The 19831-nt window shown below is 40.6% G+C and overlaps 1 protein-coding gene across 1 annotated transcript in view; it reads left to right on the top strand.

Annotated features, from left to right (window-relative positions):
* MAP7D2 (MAP7 domain containing 2) overlaps positions 1-1520 on the top strand; it is a 71032-nt gene extending 69512 nt beyond the window's left edge. Inside the window, exon 17 of the mRNA XM_018554853.1 lies at positions 1182-1520. The gene's annotated coding sequence lies outside the window, so the exon portion shown is untranslated. The remainder of the gene's footprint in view (positions 1-1181) is intronic.
* Positions 1521-19831: the final 18311 nt, after the last annotated feature.

Below are 19831 nucleotides of genomic sequence, written 5' to 3'. Positions count from 1 at the left end.
GAAAACCTTCCAATGTGGCTGAATTACAACAATTCTGCAAAGATGAGTGGACCAAAATGTCTGCACAGCGCTGTAACAGACTCATTGCAAGTTATTGCAAACGCTTGATTGCAGTTCTTGCTGCTAAGGGTGGCCCAACCAGTTATTAGGTTTAGGGGGCAAACACTTTTTCACATGGGGCCATGTGGGTTAAACCTTCCTTTAACTGCTAAATTAGGACCCCACCTGGAGCTCCTCCCACTGGACCATCGCTGACTCGCCAGGCTGAAGCCTAAGATAAGGGGATTCCTGGGGGGTGGGGTGTTTCAAGTACAGCTAGCATTAAGCCCTGCCCCTCTAACCTGACTGTTTTTTCAATATTATGAATGAACAGTCAATGTTACAGGGGCTGATTTGTACTGAAACAAAGTGACCCTAAACTCAGGTGTTAGTGCTTATAAATGCATTCAAGTACCCTAACTGGCTAATTTATAACACACACAGGAACCAGGGAAGCAAACTAAAGCTGCCCACACACATTACAATTATCTGCAGATTTTCTGTGGTCAGATGGAAAAGGTGCAACAGATTCCTCCATCTACACTTAAATGTGTGGATGGAGTAATCTCCACCTGGACCAATCTGTGTCACTTTTTCCATCTGACCACAGAAAAGCTGCAGATAATTGTAAGGTGTATGGGCACCTTATAGCCACCCTCCAGAAGGAAGGACAGTGTCCCACCACTTCAGAGATGATTTGAGGATCTACTGCTGAGTGTTTGTGCACAAATAAGAACCGTTTATATTAGTAGTTAGGGTCCTTGAATGCATTTTTAAGCTTTAACTCCTGAGTTTGTTACTTTTGAGGTCTTTTTGAAAGGCAAAGAATAGAATTTTTAAAAAGGGAAACATACAGTTTATGTATTTCAACTATGTATTTTTATTTGTATTTAGTGGTTCGCTTGGAGTTTCACTTTAAAGCCTTCTTTGACAAAAAGTATATTGGATCATGCCCATAATTTATATCAAACAGATGGATAAGATACTTCCTAAGATATAGGTCCTCTTTAAAAACAACATCATATGTTTTAAATACACTGGCGTTCTTCTCTTGGTTTTGGCGTTACTTCAGAACATTGAACCTGTACTGGCAAATTGGAAAATGTATAAATGAATTTAACCTCTTGGTCTCTTTTTGACAGATTGGCAGAATAATTCAGCAAACAAGCTTTGAGGCAACAAACGCTGCTGACAGTAAAACACCAAGCTAGAGCTGAAACTGGATTTTACTCCAGAGCCAACTATAACCTGCAAGTTTTTATCTATACCATAACAAATGATGTTTGCATCGGCGAAGACACAAGCCGCCTAGTTCTCTGGAGTATTACCGTTGACATCGGACTGTTGACACAGCTCATCATGTTAGAGGATAACTAAATCTGTTTTCTCCTGTATTGGACTTTTGGTTGACTTGTTCTGTGGAGGAAAGTCGCTTGTATTAATATAAATACAGAACAGAGCGCTGACTTCTGTAAAGTGATCAAATAGATCGAACATCAAAGCAAATTGACGTATGCATTCTGATTGAACAGGACTAAATCAAAAGAAGCTTATTTCATTTTTATTTTTTTTACCATGATTCTATACCCAGCCAGAAAAAGATAGACATAACAGTCCAACAACCCCTAAAGGGCCAGTGTTGAATTATTTATAAGTGGAAGGTTAACTATACATTTTATGTTCTATGGCATTGTTATTTTTAGAATATGGACTGTTTAAAAGTTTTTAGTTGTGTGTATTGGTGCACTTCAGACCCTTCAGTGGTGCAAATGTTCATAGCAAAACCTTACACAAATAGCAACATGAATGGTTGTGATCAGAGTTCAAGCCTGACATTTTAGACAGTGCTACATTGGTGAGTCTCAATCACAGTACTTAAGACTGAAAATTGCTGCTACTCTTCCTTGATATCTGATATAAATCTAGATCCATGTAACTGCCATACTGGTTGCTAAGATTTTTACTCTTGTTTCAGATGCTGCGGGAAAGTAGCAGTGGTTTAAGGTAGCCCAACTGAGAACACTGAGAATATGTGAAGGCAGGCCACAAAAAATATATATAATTATATGGAAGAAAAACTAAAATAGGCACTGTTTATGCTAACTGCCATGTTCTCTTAATCTGTTGAATCTGACAGTCTGTGTGGTATTGGATCTAACGAGCATTTATTTTAACTCAAAGCTGTTTTTAACTTGAAGTACCTAACCTGTAATCCTACATGGAAAGCTGGCACTGTAGCTGCTTATATGTTCGTATGCCTTCCTGAGTGGCCCAGGAGCTGCCTTCCAACTTCTTTGACTTATTTGGTAATTGAGGGCATCCATCACCTTGATGGACCAATGGGGAAATGTGGGATGGAGTTGAGCTTGACTTTTCTTGCAGTTGAGTTGTGTTTTGCATACAAAATAGAACTCCAGTAGCTGTATGAAGGTATGCGGTGCCAGCTTTTTATAAGTGATGATGATTTATAAGTGGTGCTTTGATTTACTGACTGGTTAGGATTGCGGAAAAGTTGATTTAATATTTGCCTACTTTGTTTTTATTCAAGAGAAATAGCAAAATGTAATGTGCAGTATTCCATAGAAACGTAATAGCAATCATCTATGTGGAAACAAGTGGTGAAAAGTGATTGGCAGGTTCTTGCTTGGGATTAAAGGAGAACTATGGGGTTAAGTATTTTCCCCATAGTTCTACTTAGGGTAACGGGAGGACACAAACTAGTGTCCTCCCGTCACCCTAGGCTCAGTATACAGCGAGCTGTATACTGAGCCGACCTGTGACAGTCTCATTGTCACAGGTCGGCTAGAACTATGAGGTGAGTGAAAAGCACTCACCTCATAATTCTCCTTTAAGAACTTTTGTGATGTTTTACTAAGCCAATACAGGTTAAGAACATGGCATAAACAATAATTGTATCTAGTAATCAACAGCAATATATCTGAATGTGAAGATCATTAGCCGAGCTAACATCTGGATTGTGTGGTATCATACTGCACTGTTAATAAATAAACCAGTCTGTGTTGTATTTTTATTTTTTTAAATCAAGCAAATCCATGATAATGATGGATGGATAACGTGAGAGAAGCTCATAAAGTGTATATTAATAATAGGCTATTCAAATGTCTTAAAAACCATAACTGCAGGTTCCGCCCCTAACATGGGACTCCACTGGAATCATTTAAAGGTACACCCTCTACGGATATATCCGCTACAGCTAGATGTTGTATGCCATATCCCTCACTCTATGCAATTTTTGCAAATTGTTTTATGTAAACCTGTTAGTTGCTCACCTGGATATATGACAGTACTTCCTGTTGCAGGCTGACACTCCTTTGAACATCCAATGTTCTGTATGAGCTCCTTCATTTGGTACTTGGGAGCATCTAAGAGTCCATAATCTTTTAATCATAAACAGCCAAATGACACCTAACAGCCAATGTATTTTGGGATCAAACCACTTCCCGTTTATCAGGGCTTAAGGTCAAGTCAGAACCTTAAATGGACTCAAATGCAGGCATCATTATATAGATCTATGTGGATTAAAAGTAATATCATAGGATTAGGAAGCAAGATATTCCAGCATTGGTTGCAATAGCATTAGTGAATGGCCAATTAAACGAGTGCATACAGCTGCTAGTCAGCCTGCAAAAGATAATGCTGTTATTGCAGGAGCTCCCGCTAAGAAACGCAATAGAGTCACAACATACATTTTCTTTAAAAAAAACTGTATACAGTGAGGCATGATGCCAAACATACTGAAACATAGATGTACACTTTAAGCCTGTTGCTGATTTGGCCCACCAGAATCTACCAAAAACAAAACATTGTGTGAACTGACCCTTTAAGAGCTAGAACTCCAGCCTAAACCTTTTTAGTTTTGGATGGAGTGGGAGATGGATTTCCTCCCACAAGAGTACTTCTTCCAGGTCAGGAAGTGAAGGAAAACATCTTTGAAAACCTGACAGAGGTTCAAACCTTTTGCCACACAGTCTAAAATAAATGTTATGGTCTAGATCAGGAGTAGGCAACCTTAGCACTCCAGCTGTTGTGAAACTACAATTCCCATGAGGCATTGCAAGACTGACAGGCTCCGGCATGACAACCAATGGCAGTGGCAATATGAGATTTGTAGTTTCACCACAGCTGGAGTGCCCAGGTTACCTACTCCTGTTCTAGATAAACATTTGCCAATGCAATCAATAATTACAAGCTTAATAAACTAATACACAAAACTGCCATAAAAGGTCTATTCGCTTTACTAAGAAAGTCCTAAATCTTATATCGCTAGGTGTTTCCAATAAAGTACAGGTCTTCCCTTCCTGTTTAAAAATGAATATTGAATAGTACACTAATCCCCAAAGATAATTCACTGCCAAATAGGAAATTTAATTTGCCAATGAAACTATAAATGAATACTTCATAAAATAGGACTAATTGGCTAGAAAACTGAGAAACAGGTACGGGAGACAGTTCAATAGGTTTAACCAGCAGAACATGACAGTAAATGATGTCACTGCCCATTAGGTTCATGTATAGATCTAATATAATGAGAATGTAAGCTGTATAAAGATGAAGTGCCATAAGATGTACATGTCATTTTGTTTCTGTAAGCCGGTTACTTCATTAAGTTGTACATAGTCTATTTGTTTATATCATTTGATGAAGTCACAGCGTATTTACCTCAATCAAGGAAAAATCCAGGTAGATAATGCAAATCTTTGGTAGCAGTTTAAATGGGCTTTTCAGGGTAAAAATCACACCTGCAAGAGAACACTGTGTAATAATACAAAAAGTCACCCTCTCCACTACCTGCCCTGTGTGTCAGGATCAAATGTTGACCACAGCACCACCACTGTTGATGAGTATTGATGGCAAAAGTTGAGCTTTATGTTGCCACTTGTTCCAAACCGCAATATGACTGAGGGACCATTCACACCAAAATCTGACCAAAACAAAAGTCAACGGCGGTCTGTTGATTTGCAATTTCAACCTCCCATCGACTTTCATTGTGTTCCTTTCCATTGTTTTTTTTTGCCAATCTTTAATTTAATTAACGTGTATGTATTTTTTTTTTTTTTTAGTTCCATTCTGATTACATCCATTTTTCGCATTACATTGCATTGCACGGAAAAAAAGTAGAGCATACAACGGTGCGGTTTAAACTGGTTCCATTCACACCCATAGGCATGGGTTATTCATTTTTCAGGTTGCCTTCCATTTGCATCCGTTGACATCCATTGAAAAACGGATGCTAACGGATTTGGTGTGAACGGGCCCTAAGGCTGTGCCATTGCATACATGGTGGTAATTGGATGTAACGGCTCCCTAGCAGGTGTTGAATTTTAGTTTAACTCATTAGTGTTTATTCAAAACACAATGTACTATTAGGGATGCCAAAACATTGTGGTCAAAAATTGTACTTTTGGCAAAATGCCGAAAGGACCATTTTCTGGCCAAAATTGCGGCGCATCCCGGGTTTCTCTCCTTCTTGCTGGGTGCTGCTCTTTGTCCGCTCTGAGACAGTGCAGATTCCAGCAGGGAGGAGAGAAACCTTCAGGCGGCTGAGCGGGGCAGGGAGGAGAGCGCTGTCAGTGTGTCACATAAGGCTAAAATCTCCTCATGCACCATCCCACTTGGCCTCCTCTGCCAGGCAGATCAAGATGGAGAGCGGCGTGGGGGAGGAGACAGCTGTCACAGGAGATGGGGCCGGCCCGCTTAGTCTCCTGTGACAGCCGAAGGAGTCAGGATGGAGAGCGGCTTACAAGTGCTCAGCGATCAGAACTGATCTCTGAGTGTTTGTAAATAATTGAGGGCATAGTATGTTTACTATCCCTAGTTATAAATTAATATCACTTCCTGTTTATTCATAAGTATGAGTTACTATGTCCACAGTTTGAGTGGACAGGAGCACACAGGATAGAGGATTCCTGTTCATTCCTAACTGGGCTGCAGAAAAAGAGAATGAGGACTCTGTGTACTCAACCTCATTTTCGATTTCAAAAGGGAAATATCAGGGCTCTGTTTAAACCCCTGATATGTCCCCAAAGCCCCCGACATTAAAGTAAAAAAAAAAATAGAATATTGAAAAAAATGTTTAATTTCGGCCTGTCATTTTTTTTATTCGGTTTTCAGTCTGAAAATTCCATTTTGGTGAACCTTTAGTACATATATACTGTACATATGGATGTAATCAATGCTCACTACAGTGTAGCACATCCATTCATAAAGCAGCAGGTGTATCACTAAGGCACACCATGTCCCTGGTTCATAACGAACATTATAAAGAACTTTAAAGTGAACCTGTAACAAATTTTCTTGATATCCATTTACTATGGCACCCCACAGAGGTGCCTATATGTACCGTTACTTCTCTGAAATATTGGCTCTGTATCAGCAGGACCTTCAATCGTGCATTGTATACTCCAGAATCTCCTAAATCTTGATTGAGTTAAGAAATGTGCCTCATCCCCTCCTCTGTGATGCTTTCTATTACAAATGACTGCATATAGCTGTGTATACCGGCCTGTACACACAACAACATGCAGCTTCAATTGTTTGGAAGCAGGGAATCATAGAAATGAAAAGAGGAGATGCAACAAAAGAACAGAAATGTAGATATTCAACTTGCAGTGTGTGCCAATAACTACAGAATAAAGGTCTGTTCGGACACCTGTGAGTTCCTAATACATTTTAGGTTTTTTTTAATGACAGGTTTGCTTTAAGCGCTTAAAATTGCTGCCCGGCAATAAGATTTCCAGGGCAAGGAAGCAAAACCACACTGCACTCTTGCCCATAACTAATCCCATGTAAAGAGAAATTAAATGTAACCCATCAACATAAATCAGATCAGATTTTTTATTGCCGAATGTAGTGAAACTGGAAAACCTGATCGGATTTTTCTGATTTTCCAATCCCCACTCTGCAAAGCAAATACATAAAAACAATTAACTGTAATAATATTAATGATAAGTGATGCTGAAACTGTGTCATGGTTAATTACATTGTAAAACTGCACCAGATTCAAACACTAAGCAATGGCTCTGTCTGAGTAACACATCTGTATGTATAACGGCCAGCATCCTGATATACCCATGCTGTTGGTAACAATCTTGCTGAATGTGCAGTAAAGCTTAAGCATGTTCCTGTAAGTTGATATTGAAAATAAAACACTCGATGTTCCTTTGTGTTATATTGTACTTTCAATGTTTCATGTTTTGTAACCAGAATGCTTGCTGAGTGTGGAGTTTTGTTTTTTGGAAAGTGCTGCATATGAACTTGCCTATGGCAAGAAATTATAGTTGGTTGTCGGATAAGTAAGCCTCTCTAAAATCAAGGTTTGTTTCTAAATCCGAATAAGGCATCATACAGTATTTCAATATTTATTCCAGGCAAATAGCTAAATACACAGAAAATACATATGAGAGCTATGTTACCTGCCAAAGGTTTTGTATTTCTGTCCATCCAGTCCTGAGCCCTGTCCTGGAGACTTGATTTTTCTCTGCTGCAATTTCACTTACAGGTCTCCTTCCCCCACTGTGACAGGACAGTTAAGTAAAAGCAGCACACTGATGATTTTCTTCGGTCTCTCACTGCTCACTCCTCCGATCAGCATGCTCTTTGCACTGCAGCTCAACTGGCTGGCTCCCGCAGTCTGGACTCTGCTATACAGGCACTACAAGATGCCGATACCAAGTAAAGTGGAATAAGCTGCACTGCTTACATTTTTTTTAAAAACCACAAGACAGGGACACAGGAAGTCCTCTGTCGTTATACTGCCACTTGCAGGAAGATTGAACATTGGCAAACAAATACTGTTACATAGTGTACTAGGTGGATGGATGTCTTCAACTATGCTAGGAAAAGTCTAACCATTGAGCTGGTCTCTACATGGCAGTTATCTGGATTGGCCTTTCAAGCCTAGCCTTGGGCCCGCACCCTGCTCGACTCGATGATGAGGTGCTAGCCTGGAAGTGCACTTCAAGCATTGCGTTCTGCATTAGGAGGTTTGCAGGCCCCGTCTGTTAGCTACAAAGTGTTGTCCAGGTTCAGAGCCACTGGCATTGCCTCAGCACTTGCTCTGTCTCTATTGACTAACTCTGTGAGTAGCCTAATTTGAGGTAGACAGCGAGAGCTACCTCTCTAAAGGTACCAAGTGGTGCAATTACATTTCCCGCTTTATACTGGTGTACCGCAGAAGGTGTTAACAATGAGGGACTGAACACTGGTGTCATACACTGGGTGGAGTGTTGTTCATGCTTTACACTCCCACTATTTAGGAGTAGGGAAAGCACTGGCCCTCTGTTACTCCTTGTTTGAAAAAGAGCCATGTGGAACTTTGATCTCCTGTCCATTTCTACTGCCCATCTAGTGTCCTTGGTCTGGCCTTCAGACCCTCATCGGCTATTAGCTGCCTGGGTTTGTGAGTACTTGAGACTTTGCCTCATAGTCTGTGCTTAGTTACATCAGTGCCATGCATATATGCATCTAGACACAGATAATGGTGCTGCTGCAGCCAGTGAACTCAGCTCACAGTCTCCTAAAGAATACAGGGATGTTTGCCTTTTGAGGGCACGGACATCTCCAATTTAGCATCCTATGAACATTTGGTTACCTCAATTGAGTCCCCCGTAGCTTTGCTGGGTGAGGCCAAGTCCCCTGCCTTGTCTTTAGGGGTCGCAACTACAGTCACACAAGACTTTGAGGGGGGCCCTCTGGCCTGCTTGGTCAACTGGGATGAACACTAGTTCTCGGGTCTAACTGGGTTCTGAATTCTTAATCACCCCTTAAGTTGTTAGCTCTAGTATCTGCTCTAGTACAATCTTCTGTCATAAGGTCCCTTGATTCACCATGCTTCTGAGAAATTATGCCTAATGGCTTGGGTTTTGAAAGGCAAAGGTTCTTGGAATTATGGTGCTCAGTAAGAGTGATTGACACCCTGTTGAAATCCAGACACAACAGCATGAACAGTGCCTAAGAGTTGGCATCTAAAAGTATCTTTCGAAAGGTGGATCTTAGAGTTAGTGACTTACTGGACTTTCTTCAGAAGGGCCTGGATATGGGACTTGGTTTGAGTTCCCTCAAAGGACAAGTCTCTGCAATTTCAGCCTTCACTAAGATTCAATGAGACTCAAATGAGTTGATGGCACAATTCTTCAAAGTTGTCATAAGATTGAGGCCACCAAGAAAGTGACTATTTCCCAAGTGGGATTTATCATTAGGGTTGGACTGTTTAGCCTCTGCTCTGTTTGAGAGTGAAGTATCTCTTGTGAACCTCACAATGAAAGCGGCATTCTTGGTGGCGATCACCTCAGCAAAAAGAGTCCAGAGTTTGGCGGCTGAGGGAGCAAAAGAACCATTTACCGCAGATAGAGTGGTGTGGGTGCCGACTTGGTTTCACAGTGAAAGTCTCAGAAGAGTCCGCTATGTTGTACTGATGTTAAGAAAAGTTCTACAAACATACATCCAAACTACAAAGGATTTCAGACAGTCGGATCACCTTTTTTGTCATTCCTGTGGGTGCCAGGAAGAGTAAAAAGGCCTCAAGCAGGGTTATTGCAGCCTGGAGGGTGAAGGTGATCTAAATGGCATACAAAACCAAGGGGTTGGCAGTACCAGAAGGGATTACAGTGCACTCTACACGCAGTATGTCTACCTCTTGGGCGGCAGCTAAGGGATCTTCTGTGGGAACCTCAAAGCACTCAGTTTTTGGTTCATACCTTAATTTCGCATTATTGTATAGAACCAGCCCCTCTGACGACAGCAAAGTTTGGTCAAGCAGTAATTGCTTCTGTATCGAGTTGAGATTAAGGTTGTATGGCATGCCTCCCTGTGTTGCTAGTTATTTCCCATTTGTATGCCGACATGAAGCAGTCAGGAAAACTGGAAAATTGTTATCATACTTACCGTAATTTTCCTTTCCTGACATGCTCCATGGCAGCATATGATCCCACCCAGTCGGAGTAGCTAGTTACGTAGCGACTTGTCAGCGTGGAACTCAAAAATGTATGAGTTAATGGTCCCATTGGGATAGAGGAGGTGGGGATTAACCCATTCGTATGCTGCCATGGAGCATATCAGGAAAATTACGGTAGGTATGATAACAATTTTCCTGTTTTGGTCATAACTTCTGGTTCAAACAATTCAGAACACCATTTATATACTCAGGTGTCTTCACCACCAGAGAGGGAGTACTTCCTGCATCAGCAGAGGTAGTTTGGTCCCAGTTGTGGACGGTACCCTGGGTTGTTTGTTCCACTACTCTAGGTGGGTTCAGGTTGACCAGCTTGATCCATGGTTTGGTGCTCCCTTCCATCTTCATTCATTAATTAGTTGATGACCATTTTTCGTGCTTACCATAAAATAATGTTCTCGGAGTTCATTTTTGGTCACAGGTCCCTGCCCTATGTGTTTATGCTCATGCTCATGCTACTGCCTGCTACAAACTGAGATGTTGGAAAGAGGAGGAGTTATCATGAGCTAGCCTACACATTTTTTTGTTTGCCAGTGTCTAATCCACCTGTAGGAGGCAGTATAACCCGACAGTAAATTACTTCCTGTGTTCCTCAATAGACTGCAAAAAAAGAAAAGAATTTCACAGTGAGACCAAAAAAAAATCTATTTTTATTATGTACATGAGTGAATTATATAACAGGCAGAGCTGTTTTTGCACCATCACTGTCACTCACACACACACACACACACATATATCAGTATATACACACACGTGTCTCATACTGAACACACCACTTCTGTCTCTGCACAGAGGATAAAAATATTTGTGTGTATGTATAGTACTGTGCAAAATTTTTAGGCACTTGTGAAAAATGCTGTTTACTAATGATGCTTTCAAAACAATGCAATGGATACTTTCCATTTATCAATTTAACCTAAACAATGCAAAAACTGGAAAAATATAACTTAATCAAATGTCACAAAACAGCAACAGCAGATAGGTTGTTCCAAACATTTAGAAGAACATACTACAGTTCTTTCATGAGTTTAGGCTACTTCTGTCACTTCATTTAAAACCACAAACACGAGATCTTGAGATCAGGACACTGTGGGGACTATACCATCTCTTCCAGGACTCGTCCTTTTACCTAAAGGTATTCCTTACAATGAATTTGGGACCGATCAGATGCTTTCCTGATGGTTTTGCATGATGGGCACATTTGTACTGCTGATGGTCATCTTTGTACTGCTCTCCAGGCCTTTGGTGCACAAACCTCCTTAGGGTACAGCCACATATTTTACATTTTGACTCTCAATCCAGAGCACTCGCTGTCATTTTTCACATCACTTCTTGTATTTTTGGTTGGCTATGTTTCCACATCAGAGATTTTTCTTTAGATTTTTACCTGTAAGTCTTCCATGAAGACTGCTTCTGACCAGACTTCTATGAACTGCAGATGGGTATACAAGGGTCCCACTTGTTTCTGCCAAGACTGAGATTAGTGGTGTCACTGGACCTCTGGTTGTGAAGGAAAGTCTGCATGATTTGTCTTTCATCTGCTCTCAAGGTTCTTTGCCCCATAATACTTTTCAATCTTCAGTGCTGCCTCTTTCTTTGTGCTTCTGCAGAATCATTTGGTCATCGCATCTATGAGAGACCGTGTTGATGCGCTTGTTGCTGTGCTCAACCTTGCCTGTTGTAAGATTTTTACATTGAACAGTCTTCAAACTTGTTGGTAGACCCCAACTTGTTAGAGCATTACTTTTTCTTACCCACTTTAACTCCTTCTACACTGTGCCTCTTTAAGGTGCTGGAGGATGGGACTATAGATACAGTGTACTAAATAAAAAAACTAGTAGCCAATCAAGCTCTGTCGCTTTGCAATGCTAACAGGAAACATTGTGACAGGAGGAGAGTGCAAGGTGAGCTGAGCGATAATGGCTCATCACTTTTCTGCTGCGCCTTCCTTGTGCAAGACCTCAAACTATCCTGCAGCTACAGTCTAGGTTGAAAACCTGCAGGAGTGTCTAGATTATAACCCCAGTAGCACAGAATTACAAATCTTTTGCTAGGTAAAACAATTTCTATATATGAATTATAATTTAGCTGTATGGCTGGAGTTATTGTTAAATGTAACTGCAGCTAAAAATTCAATGTGAATCTTGCGGGATCAAACTGCACATGCATCTTTAATGGTAGATCACATTGGTCACGATGTACTATAAACTGAAGTGTATATTTCACAGCCAGGAACTTTTCATACTGATCCTGAAAGTCCTTGTGACATGATACCATAGAGCTACACAGCTAAAAATAGGACAGGGGTATTAGGAGAGCCAGTCACACTACAATGTGCTGTTACTATTTTTAGTATCTCCATAAAAGAGGTCTTATGTATTTGATTATATGTAATCCTGTGATAAAAACTATAGTATGTTTCTTAGTATCAAAACAAATACGCAACTTATACAGAATGAAACAAGTATATTTCATGTAAAAAAATAAAACCAGCATCTAAACATGGATAAATGAGAGCAAGAAAATATCTGTCCTAAAAAAAAAGTGCTGTAAGAAACAGACCCCAAGATCCTATGTAAAGATGTTCTCCTGGTAGAAAAAAAAAAAGGTGTTTCGCAATAGTGCAGTAGTCTTTAAGTATCAAAAATGAGAAATATCTTGCTTCAAAAAGCAAAATTTTTCACATCGACAAGATATGTCAACTGTCTATAGGCAAAGGGACATTCGCCCCCTGCATTTGCTCTGGTGACCATTGTTACCTGTACAGAAAGTGACAACTCTGAAATCTAAAGTTATAGAATTGTCACAGGAACAGAAGGTGAGAAAAAGTTTCCAATAAGACACTAGTTCCAGTGACAGCTGTCCAGGAGGGGGTTTCCCCTACCTTTGACATGGCCGCCTCAGAAGCATCATCATATCGGTTCATCTTAATGATGCAACCACTGACGATACTGCATATGATATATGATTGTACCCACATACTATCTTAGAGAAACGGCCAATTATGAGTTATGTAATAAAAATAGCCTTTTCGAAGTATCTATTACCAACTTATATAGTATATTTTGCTATTGTCCCACAGCTAATCCCCAACGGAGAACCTGACTGTGCCAGTTGGTAGACGAGAAGATCGTTATGGGCCTCCGCATAATCCCCCATCTTGTCCTCGACGTGGACGACTCCGTCTCCCAGGGCGTCAACATCCCTTCTCAGCAGCAAAAAGCACATCTCTATGCAGGGAGCACCCAAGAGACACAAGCCCGTCCCCTAGGGTAGTGTCCAGCAGGGGGCGATCAGCAGTGGGACAATCCTCAATGGTGCTATTCATCTCCTCACACACATGCACAGTAGGGCCAGACCGCTCGTCCCCCTCCCCAGGCCGTATCTGCGCTCCCCCAGAGTCCAGTCTGGGCGTGGATTTTGCCGGGTTGGCGGTCACCTGGCTCCCACCTCCTTTCGGCTCCCGCTCGTTACGGCTGTCGGAGACTGCTCTGCAGTCGTGTAAGCATTTCACTGCATATCATACTTGTACGATTGTGTATGTGACAAATAAAATCTATCTATCTATCTATCTATCTATATTTCTGTATTCATCTTCAAATATAACTATAGGGGATATATATTTGTTTAATTGTTTTTTATAGCATGTTTATTTTATTTGTTGTTTTACATTTTTTAAGCATGGTGTTTCTTTGGATGTAAAATAAGGAGTGGTTCTTTTCACTTTTTACACTGCAGCTATAAGGAATTAGTTTTGAGGACAGGAGCGCGGATCTGGTTTATCATAAGCATTTGGAATGACTACGTATTATTCATGCCTTAAATCTAATGCTTGACTTTGTCAGATGCCTAGAAGTCAGAATATTCTTAACTGGCTTGGCTCTTCTAAAAATAATTCTGTCAAATGCAGAGATGGATTTCACAAAAGACCATTGTCAACCAATGCCAGTGATTCATTTGCATGTTTGTATGCATCCACGTTTTGTGCTGTAATAAAATGAATGCCTCAAATGCTGCCATTATTTTTTTTTTGCCTCTGTGTACTGTGTACAGTATCAGTTAATTCAGCTGTATAAAATTAATTTAAAGGGCATGTACACTGAGTGGCCAGATTATTATGACCACCCCATAAGTACTTCGTTGGGCCACGAGATGACTTTGTTGGGCCGCCTCGGGACTCCACGAGATGTTGAAAGGTGATGCGAGGAATCTGACACTGCACTGTTGCCTTCTGTTGTCTTGTACCAGTCTTGCCACTCTCCGTTCTGCCCTAACATTGACTAGTCGCTGACGGCCACAATTCACACGTTCAGACCCAGATTTTTGGCTGACAGTCCAGTCTTTAAACACTTTAACAACAGCTGCTCTTGAACATTTAACGAATTCTGCTGTTTTGCTGATACTCGCTCCATGGCTCCGAGCACCAACAATCAGCCCACGTTCAAAGGCTGTTAAATCGCGTTGTTTACCCGTATCTTCAGAAACAAATCACGTCTACTGTCGTAGTTTGAGTGGTTTACTGCCTGTTGCGTTTTGGATAAAGTAGGGAAGATTTAAAAGCCCTGTCAGTTGATTTTTTTTTGTTTTTCTTGCTGTCTCTGTCCCTTTGGGAAGATTTTCCTTCACTTCCTGCCCAGGAGGGATAGTAAGTGAGAAGAAAACTCTCCAAAGTGAGAGGAGTTCACCTCTTAGGCCTGGTTCACACCTAGGCGTTGTACAGCGCGTTCCTACGCGCTGTAAAACGCTCAACATGTGAAAACCAATAATTGCCTATGGGCATGGTTCGCACCTGGACGTTTTACAGAGCGTAGGAACGCGCTGAAAAACGCCCTGCGCCCAAAGAAGTACAGGAGCTTCTTTGGGGCGTATTTGCCGCGCGTATCCATTGGTATTCCCGAGTGTGGATCGGGGTTAACAAAGCGGTAACCCCGAGCCACACTCGGGAATACAGCATGCAGGTCTTACCTTGTCCACGATCCACGCTGTGTCCTCCGGCGGCTGCCAACTTCTGGGTTTCGTCCCTTGCGAGCGGCCGCGTCACAGGGGGGCGGAGCCGGCGGGAAGTTTGAAAGTGAAAAAAAAAAATTACAAATAGAGAAAATAAGGGGAAATAAATCATACCGCCAGTGAAACGGAAAAACGTGCTAAAGAACTTGAAAAAAACGAGCTGAAAAAATACGCCCAGGTATGAACCCAGCCTTAGAAAGTTGTGTCACTCGAACACGTGTCCCCATTTGAAGATTTTCCACCTTCTCTTGTTCTGGTGACAACTGGTCACCAGTACAAACAATGAGGGTGAATCTCCCCAGCAACAATACAGAGCAATTAAAAAAAATACAATACTTCAATTCCTTTTCTGCACTATCCAAAACGAAAAAAAAAAAAGTTTGGCTATACATACACATTAAGGCTTCATATACATGGCCATTGGGGAAGGCAGCAGTATTTACACAAGTTTAGGTACTTGTGTAAACCTGTACATGCGTATGGGCATACAACCCTGTATGTAGACTGGCATACAGCTTTATGCATGCCTATGATAATGCAAGTAGCCATGTAAACAGTGGCCTATACCCATTCACTACAATGGGCAGCTGTATGCCACAGCTGTGTATCCTAGGAGAAAAATTACACCTGCAATACACATTCTACAGCCTCATGCATTTAATCTCAAAATCAGCATTCAATCAACATACCAAAACTGCTACAATTGTGGCTTAGGTTTCTAAAGTAAAGTATTTTCATTTAATTTGATCAAATAGGTCATAGGGAATGTTGGTCCTGCTGTTTATAACCCCTTCCCATCCTCAATCTGTATATTAAGGTTCTCCAAGACGATAACCCAGGCTCTCAATCCTGGCTGTCACTGACGGCTCTATACTCCACTGACAACTGAGAATCAATCAGTGTGGTTGCTAATCATGTGTTCATTGACAAAATAAGCTTTCAACATGCAGGTAGCACTGCAGATGCCATTGCAGCCTGACAGTTTTAGTTTAATAATGTAATTGTCAAATACAATTACAGTGCTAAAAAAGTTTATTTTTGTACATTTGTCAGCCTATAATTACATATCAAAACAGTGTACCAAATAAAAGCCTTATATGGCCTTACAAATATAGAAATTACTTATGTAGGCAAATTAGTCCTAGAGTTAAATCAGAGAATTAGTTATAGGCAAATTCTCATGAAAGAAGCATTATTGCTACATTTGGGCATATAATTCAGTTATATTCCTGCATTTTGGAGATTTTACCATTTAAAACAAGAACCCCATCAGATATTTTGGAAACCTTTAAATTGATGTTTAAGGTCTTTATGTCAGTTTCATCACTGTTCCCCTTAAGAGTTTTTACCCAAGTCATATTTGTAGATAAAACCTAATGAAAACACTATCCGAAACCCTTGATAGATCATTCATTATCAAAAGAATGTGGTACAAATTGCAGTTTCTTTTTCATACAACCGGGTAAAAGGAACACAATTCAGATTATCATTTTGGTGTACAATGCAAAACACAGAAACATAAAAATTAAGAGAATATATAACGTTTTGTATATATTTTCTTTATTGCCTTTGTTCAGGACTACTGAATAATAATAAATATTATTATAAAAAAAAGACTTTTCTAAAAATCAGTTAAAAAACAAAGAGGAGGAACTCTACATTTACATGTTTACCAGGCCTGCCTTTGCTGAACAGCTCACTCTGCTGACTCCTCCTCCTCATTTGTCCCTCTCTCCTACCTCTCTATGACTCAATATAGAGCTTTAATCAGAGAGTCTCAAATCAAAGAGCTATTGCTTTGCTCTCTCTTTAGAAAACTCAATGCTCTGCAAAACTGTTCTGGACATGCCCTCTCTAAAATGTTTGTTTTGTAAAATATTGTAATTTATCAAATAAAAAAATTAAAAGGCATTAAAAACCACTAATTATAATATACAGGTGAAACTCGAATAATTAGAATATCGTGCAAAGTTCATTTATTTCACTAATGCATAACAAGTAAAAAGACATCCCCTGGAACTTCCACTTATAGTAGTACGAGTGATAATCTAGAAACCACCTCAGTGGTAGATAGTCACTAGTATATACACGATAATGTGTTTTAAAGACGGATACAATGTATCAGAGCGTACTCACAACCTATGTGGTTTGCGATGAGGGACAGTCCTTGTAGGGTCCCCTGTTTAAACACGGATGGAGTGAATTCTGTGAGGTATATCCTTGTGTGGGATTGTGACTCCAGATGGTTGTTATCCTTATATGTCTGGAGGCTCCGATGAGCGTGTCACTCCCAGCTCAATTGAGCTCACACTGATCAGCAGGTGTCGGTCACTTCCGATCCAGAAAGGAATCCGGGGGTTGTTTCCAGCATGTGCGGCCGCACAGCGAAGTGGATAAAGACACACTGGGCTGAAAGGTGGATAGTGAGATAGAGCAACCTCAGCCCACAAGCTGTTCTCAATCTCGGTTCAGTTTCCTACAGATTTCACTGCAGTTACGAGATAACAGCGGTTGAGAGGTCTTCGTTCCGTCCTGTCCTGTCACTCGACAATGAGAAGGTTGTTTCGTTCACTCGACCGTGGGTTAAGTAATGCGGGTATCCAGGGGAGTCTGAAACACACGCTGACTCGTACGCGTTTCCCCCCAAACCAACTGGGGCTTCCTCAGAGGGGCGTGTAGTCAGTGTCTTGCATCGGTGTGTTATATAGCTCACTAATGAGAGCCCATTGGGATCCTGATTCGACATTTAACACAGCAGTGTATAAATCTAAATTGATAACAATTCATTTTTTGCAAGAGGCTTTAATAATAATAGACAGACACCTGTGCGGTCATAAATAAATTCCCAATGCCCTCCAATGTCAGTTAAATATATACAGAGACCATAAATCGACATATAAACATGAAGAAAGCATAGCATATAGGTGGTGCTAATATCCACCATGTCTGCCAAAACCAACACAGTGGGAGACATGCTGGAAGACAGTTTACAATTTATAAAGGGGTACTCCGAAGGAGAACAACCTACAGTCAATATTGCAAACTTTCTTGATTATGATTGGATAGGGTCCGAAAGTATACTGGATCTTCCATAAATAGTAAAAAACAATTACCAAGTGCAGGCTGAAGTCCAACACTATCTCGTTGATGACAATAGCCAGCAGATGGAATATAAGGGTTTTAGAAAAAAGGGTTAAGCAAAAATATCCATATGCACCCAAATTTATAAAGGTTGAAACAAGCCGATTCAACTATATATATACATAAATATAAATACTTCCGCTAGTGATCCGCCTTTTCCTTTAACAAAACATTGACATGTTGAACAAAAACCTTTTTAAAATTAATCTTCCTTTTGATTTCCAGAGTTTTTTTTTAAAGAAAGTTGTGAAAGGTGTACATCGACTTTGTCAAACATAAGCTAAACTGGATTATGATGGATGACAAGCATACATGTGTGTTTCACAATTTTAAAAAAAGCAAATATGATAAGAACTTGGACCTGTGTATATGTTCATTGTTGGACTCTGGGAGGAGGGATCCTTTCCCTTCTCTCCTTCCTTCTCTTTCTTGGATACTACTTTTGTCTATAACATATGTCCTTCTTATTTCTCTCTCTCTACCTTTTGCTTCCTTATCCTACCAGGCTGGCCGCTACCTAGTTTCAGAGGGGAACAGTCACCATCTTATCTTTCCATTTACTTCTTATACTGCCTTAATCAGAGGCCAGAATGGCATGCCTGCCTGAAACATCTAGAAAGATGTCATTTAAATATACACTATATTGCCAAAAGTATTGGGTCACCTCTCCAAATCATTGGTTTCAGGTGTTCCATGAAGTTTCCTTGCTACTTAATATTCCATGGTCAACTGTTAGTGGTATTATAATAAAGTGGAAGCAACTGGAAAAAACAGCAACTCAGCCACAAAGTGGTAGGCCATGTAAAATGGCAGAGCGGGGTCAGCGCATGCTGAAGCGCACAGTGTGCAGAAGTCCCCAACTGTCTGCAGAGTCAATAGCTACAGACCTCCAAACTTCATGTGGCATTCAGATTGGCACAACGGGGCGTAGAGAGCTTCATTGAATGTGTTTCCATGGCCGAGCAGCTGCATCCAAGCCTTACATGTGGTGTTGGGTTGTTTTTCAGGGGTTGGGCTTGGCCCCTTAGTTCCAGTGAAGGGAACTATTAAGGCATCAGCATACCAAGACATTTTGGACATTTTCGTGCTCCCAACTTTGTGGAACAGTTTGGGGATGGCCCCTTCCTATTCCAACATGACAGCACACCAGTGCACAAAGCAAGGTCCATAAAGACATAGATTAGAACAGATGTGCTTCATGCGTCTACAAATATAATCATCCATACAGAACCTGGTCCTTCCAGTCTTTTGTCATTAAAGAGATTTTTTTTTCCAATAAATATATTAGCTATGATGCTAATTGTGTTACATACTTTTTTTTTCTCCAATACATGGGCAACACATGTTATCAGTCTTGTGCAGGCAGGATGAAGCATGTCCTTAGTCTCTTCTGCAGTGATCAGACTGCAACATTGTATTTTTGTAGAAAATCAGGGGGATGATCAGTGTCAGATATTTGTGAACATAGCTAAAAACTTCACAGGCAGCAGGATTTACATGACTAATAGCTTTGAGCCAGCATCTCAGCTCAGGATGTAGAAGCTGACCCTGGATGATGCCTGAACAAAGAAAGCAGAGTACTGCGAGACGTAATAAATACCTGGAAATGTTATACTGAAACATTACTATGTATGCAGGTGCAAAATAATATATGTTATTTAAAAAAAAAAATTA

Source organism: Nanorana parkeri, unplaced genomic scaffold (genome assembly GCF_000935625.1).
Source record: "Nanorana parkeri isolate BGI_ZX_2015 unplaced genomic scaffold, ASM93562v1 scaffold175, whole genome shotgun sequence".
NCBI classification, from domain to species: Eukaryota; Metazoa; Chordata; class Amphibia; order Anura; family Dicroglossidae; genus Nanorana; species Nanorana parkeri.
The sequence above is the reverse complement of the archived record's forward strand: the minus strand, read 5'-3'. Positions and strand labels throughout refer to the sequence as shown.